Source organism: Podarcis erhardii (genome assembly GCF_964252035.2).
Source record: "Podarcis erhardii genome assembly, chromosome: 7".
Lineage (NCBI taxonomy): Eukaryota > Metazoa > Chordata > Lepidosauria > Squamata > Lacertidae > Podarcis > Podarcis erhardii.
Genome location: NC_138511.1, coordinates 38,787,147 through 38,793,173, shown reverse-complemented (window position 1 = coordinate 38,793,173; position 6,027 = coordinate 38,787,147). Strand labels below are relative to the sequence as shown.

At 43.1% G+C, this 6,027-nt stretch overlaps 1 protein-coding gene across 1 annotated transcript in view; it reads right to left on the bottom strand.

Annotated features, from left to right (window-relative positions):
* The window catches only part of SDR42E1 (short chain dehydrogenase/reductase family 42E, member 1), a 312,532-nt gene that overhangs the window by 48,505 nt on the left and 258,000 nt on the right, over positions 1 to 6,027 (bottom strand). The window lies entirely within an intron of this gene.

Here is a 6,027-nt window from a genome sequence, read left to right as displayed (position 1 = left end):
TTGGTAAGTTAAACTTTTAAAACTTTTTGTGGGGTTTTTGGATTTTGGGTTGGGGTGTTTGGGATTCAAGGACATGGTGTTGGGGTTTTTTTGTTTTTTTTTGCAAGAATCTGGGAGCTTGTGGGGTTTTTTCTGCATTTTAATGATTTTTTGTGACCATTGGGCCATGTTGTTTTTTCTTAAAAAATTTTCTGAGTTTGAAGTTCTGTGTGCTGGGTGGCTGGGGGAACAGTTGGGGAGGTTTTTGCAGGAATCTGGGAGCTTGTGGGGTTTTTTTTTTTGAATTTTTATGATTTTCTGTGACCATTGGGCCATGTTGTTTTTTTTTTTTTTAAAAAAAAACTGAGTTTGAATTTCTGTGTGCTGGGTGGCTGGGGGAACAGTTGGGGAGGGCTTTGCAAGAATCTGGGAGCTTGTGGGTTTTTTTTTTAAATTTTTATGATTTTCTGTGACCATTTGGCCACTCTGCTGTTTTTTTTAAAAAAAATGGGTTTGAATTTCTGTGTGCTGGTTAGTTTAGGGAACAGCTGGGGAGGGGTTTGCAAGAATCTGGGAGCTTGTGGGGTTTTTTTTTTTAAAAAAATAAATAAATATGATTTTCTGTGACCATTGGGCCACTCTGCTGTTTTTTTTTTTTAAAAAAATGGGTTTTAAAAATGTGTGCTGGGTGGTTTAGGGAACATTTGGGGAGGGGTTTGCAGCAGTTGGGGAGGGGCTGGGGGAGCAGTTGGGGAGGGGTTTGCAATTTCTGTGTGGTGGGTGGGTGGCTGGGGGAACAGTTGAGGTTTTTGAAGACTTTGGTGATTTTTGAAGCTTTTCCAAAATTTCTTTTGCAGCCATTTGAGGTTTCTGAAGACTTCGGTGACTGATTGTTGAAGCTTTTCCAGAACTTCTTTTGCATCCATTTAGTAAGTTAAACTTTTAAAACTTTTTGGGGTGTTTTTGGATTTTGGGTTGGGGTGTTTGGGATTCAAGGACTTGGTTCTGGGTTTGAATTTCTGTGTGGTGGGTGGCTGGGTGCTTTTGAATTTTGAAGCACAGCACTGATTTTTTTTTGGTGTGTGTGAGTTTACGAAGGTAGGAGCTGTGCTGCCATGGGACCCAAGAAGACTGCTGCTGCAGAGGCCAGTGAGAGGAAGAAGGAGAAGGTGACGCTGGAAATGAAGATGGAGATCATCCGGAAGCACGACGGTGGAATGCGTGTGACAGACCTCGCCAGGGAGTACGGGAGGAATCCATCGACCATCGGGACCATCCTGAAGATGAGGGAGAAGATCCTTGCGACTGATGCAGCCAAGGGAGTCACCAGGATCGTGAAGAACCGCCCAGCTGTTCTGGAGGAGGTGGAGAAGTTGCTGCGCATCTGGTTAGAAGAGAAGCAGCGTGCAGGGGACACAGTGACTGAGGCCGTCATTTGTGAGAAGGCCAAGGCCTTGCACGCAGACCTCGTCCGGCAACAGCCAGGAATCTCAGGCGAGCCAGAAGTCTTCAAGGCAAGCAGAGGCTGGTTTGACCGGTTCAAGACAAAATCTGGAATCCACAGCGTGGTCAGGCATGGAGAGGCTGCCAGTTCTGATGTTCCTGCAGCTGAAGACTTTGCAGCTGAGTTCCTGAGGGACATTTGCCAGAAGTGGAAAGATGTGCAGGCTTTTGCACAGCAGCACCACCCTGACAAGGACCTGACACGTGACCTTGCGAACACTTTTGATACGAGGGTCATGTCGTCTTTCAGGGAGGTGCTGAAAAGGTAGATGAAGCAGCAGACTATGGACAGGTTCTTCAGCAAGAAGCAAAGAGTGGAAGAGGAACCTTCTTCGAGTTGTCCCCCAGAGTCTTAGAAAATGTACTGTACACTTTGTTGATTTTTAAATGTTTTTCTGTCATGTTTAGAAACTTAATTTATTGTTCCTTCAATTTTTAAAATGCTCTTTACAGTATGTGTGACTTTAAAGAGCAGTTAATAAACTCTTTTTGTACCAAATTTGGCTTTGTTTGGACTTTTTTGACCATAGGAACGCATTAATTGATTTTCAATGCATTCCTATGGGATTTCGTGCTTCGCAAGATGAAAAATTCGCTAGACGAAAAAACTTGCGGAACGAATTAATTTCGTCTTGCGAGGCACCACTGTAAAGCGAGATGAGTGCCGCAACCCCAGAGTCGGTCACGACTGGACCTAATGTTCAGGGGTCCCTTTACCTTTACCTTTAGATACCATCTATACATCATTTTCATATAGTTTTCTTTAATCGCCACACATGCTGCAAATTTTATCTCATTTTTCCCATAGTTTTCCCCATTCCTCCATCTGGATATTGTGTCCCACATCTTGTGCCCATTTAATCATAACTTATTTAACCTCTTCATCTTTCGTTTCCCATTCTAACAACAGATTGTACATTTTTGATACTAATTTCGTATCATTTTCTATTATTTCTCTCTGAAAAGTTGAAATTTCATATGGTAATCCTATCTTTTTATCTTTCTTAAATACTTCATTTAACTGAAAATATTGCAACCAATTTGTTACATTCTCTCTAACTTCATTAAATTCTTTCAGTTTTAATTGGTTTTCTGATTCAATTAACAACTCTCTATACATATGAGTATGCAGAGCGAGGCCAGCAAACACTATACCAGTTCCCCTCCACTCATTCAGTGAATGCAGCTGTGTCATTTGAGCAGTACATAATAAATGGTTTCTGATCGGGTGAGATCACCCATAAACCAATCCAAGCAAGAGGCAGAAGCAGCAGCCTCCGTGAGGATCTTTTGGTCTATGTATTTTGAGCAGAAATAGTCACAAGCCCAAAATCACTAGCCCTCAAATTGATTGCCACACTGGAATGTGTAGAAACGCAGAAACTGGCAAATGACAATTTAATGGAAAGCTTGTACAATTAAAAGCAGCTTTGTCATTGGCTAGAATGCTTGGAATTCTGCCACACCTACTGGAAAGCACCAATGGCATTATAACATATAAAAACCTTGTTCACACTAGGTTGGGCTGACCCAGGTCATCCTGGCAACAGTGTTGTCAGGTCATGCTGGTTTCTATAAAACTCGCAATCGGTTTTCACCAACCCATCCTGACCGAGAATGGCATCCTGAGAAGCTACAGTTGTTTACTGACTCCTGCACTCAAAATAATTCTTAATGGTGCCACCTAACCTGGGTTACCTTGACATGGGTTGCACAAGCTGTACCTCAAGGCAACCCCATCCACTTCTGCAACTCCCAAGCTAATAGATTCCTCCATGGAACACTGAGACCAAAGTGGAAGATTATTTAAAAGGACCACAAGCGTGTCATTAACACTACAAACAATAATTTGTGTTATGTCTGGGCAAGCTCCAAGATATGCATGCCAGGTAGGCAGATAAAAAAGGGTGTGTTCCTGCGGGAGATGTGAGGGAGTCCAAAGAAGTGATGAAACTATGTTTGTGACAGAAGTAAGATTGTTTATTATTTGTGCATTCATATTCAAAAACTTTAATAAATATTTATTTAAAAAAAGGGTGTGTTCTAAATGTTCAGCAGGCAGCCTCCAGCTTACCATAAATCAAATCTGTCATTTTTTTATTGAGGAAACTCTATGATTCTATGATTCTATGTTCTTAATGTTGAGCGTCAACTGGAAGAGGAAAGGCGGAAAGGAGAAGGAAAGTCTGCTTGAGCACCTTTCATATTATAGCTGAGCTTCTTTCATATTATAGCTTCCAGGAGCTGTTGGACTATAACTCCCATCATTCCTGGCCATTGGTCATGCTGGTTACAGCTGATGAGGGCTGGAGCCCAGCCATCTTAGACAAAAGGCCTATCTAGTCCAGCATTCTGTTCACAGAGTAGGTAACTAGAAGCCTCTGAAAAGCCCACGAGCAGGAACTGAAAGCCACAGACCTCTGCCCACCTCCAATCCCTAGCAAGTAGTATTCACAAACATACAGCCTCACATAGTGGAGGTAGAACATAGTGATCATAGCTACTAGCTATTGATAATCTTATCCACCATGAATTTTTTGAATACCATCTAAAAGCCCTTCACATTAGCAACAATCACCACGTCTTGTGGTAGTCAGTTGCATAGTTTAGTTCTGCAACTATGTGAAAAAGTACTTCCTTTTGCTGGTCCAACATTCAGCTTCATTGGATGATCTGAGTGCCAGCTATTTCAGTGGGTGGCAAGCATGACTATGGTTCCATCTCTGAAGGTGCATTCATATGCAGGGAATATGGAGTTAGTTTTCCTGTTTAGACTAAATGTGATCCACCTGGAGAAGGAACTGGCAACCCACTCTAGTATTTTTGCCAAGAAAACTCCATGGACATTAAAAAGGAGAAGCTTTGAGAGGAAAGTGAGAGTTTCCAGGGCATTCTCTGGTTCATGGGGTCACGGAGAGTCAGACATGACTAAGACGACTAAGCAACAAGCTGGTATGGATCGATATACAGCCATGCCATGCAAAATGTCATTCACACTAGTGGGCATGGTGTGACACAACAGCAGATGCCACCCAACATGTCACCACACGACACCCCTTTATATGCATGTGCGACCCGTGAAAACAGATGGAAGAAACCCTATGCCCCCAACTTCATTATGCAATTTTCCTGGTTAATGGGGTTGCAAGTACCTGGGAAGCAGATGAGTACGTCTGGTAGGCAGGTAATGCAATCCATTGCAAAATGGGGATTATATTAATGTACTCTAATCCCTGCTTTGTGGTGCACAAGATTCCAGTGGGTTCTTACAGAGTTGAGAAAACCATTTCATAACTTTAGTTAAAGCATGCTGCCATCATGAGAAACATGTCTCACATTATAACCCGGGACTTCCGGGTTAGCGCCATAGGCAATGGCGGTGTTCCTCTGACTGAGAGGAACCCGCTCCGTGGAATTTGGGTCGTGCCGCCGCGGCGAAGGCGGAGACCCTTTAAAAATCCCAGGTGGAGGAAGCCTGGGAACGTGGGATTCGGCTGACACCTACCCGCAGGGAAACCCCTTTTTTAGGGTTCCAAAGTGACGTGGGGTGAGCGGCGCGGTGTTTTGAATCGACCGCTATTTTTTACGGAGTGAAGCCGCGTAGCCGTTGCCGGAGAGCGCTGACTTTTTCTTGTGGACAATTGGATTTCAAACAACAACCCGTGAGTAGAACGGAAATTGGACTTTTAAAGTATTTTTAAATTGGCACCGATCAGGGAAGGTCTAAACAGGAAGTCCACATCCCCTTTCTGTAAATAAACTGAAGCAAAGAACTTGTTAACTAAGGTCGTGGAGAGTCTTACCTAAAGGATTAAAACTCCACTGATTGAAACTACTATCAATATTCTTTTTGGAAGCAGGGAAGCCTGCAGGAGAAGGTCAAAATTTGGGAATTGAAGCGCCACTTCCCTAAACCCGGGAGCGGTCTGCGAGAGCCCATGGATGGTGAAGAGATAAATTTGACAGCTAGCTGTCAAGATACAAAAGAAGGACTTTGTTGCTATTGTCAGTTTCTGTGTTTAAAAAGAAGGAAGGCAATTGGAATTGCTACAATTTTACGTTTGGGACTTTTGGGACTGTGCTAGAAGGAGTGTAAATGGAAACTGTGTCCCTCTAGAGGGAGTTTTGGGATAGTGTTGCAAGGATGCAGCTGGGAAATTGGTTCTAAAGATAAAGTCTCTGAGAAACTAGCTTTGACCTTGAACATTTCAAGGATGGCAGATGAGAAGGAAGTCGCGTCTGAACTGAATAGGACATTTTATCTCCTGGGAAAGCTGCAAGAACAGATAAACGTCATGGCTACCAATGTTGAAATTTTGGGAACAAAAGTGGGCATCAGCAAAGAAGTAGACAAGAACCCGGCACAGGAATCTCTTTTAATTGAACAAATTGAAGAACCAGAAAAGGAGAAAGTTGCTGTTGTTAAAGTGATGCAAGGGGGAGTCGTAACCCTACAGAGGCAAATGGTGGATTACAACTTCAGGCCTTATACGTTTGGAACTAGGAGAAGCCAGATTTTGGAGATGAGAGCCTGGCTTGGTTTGG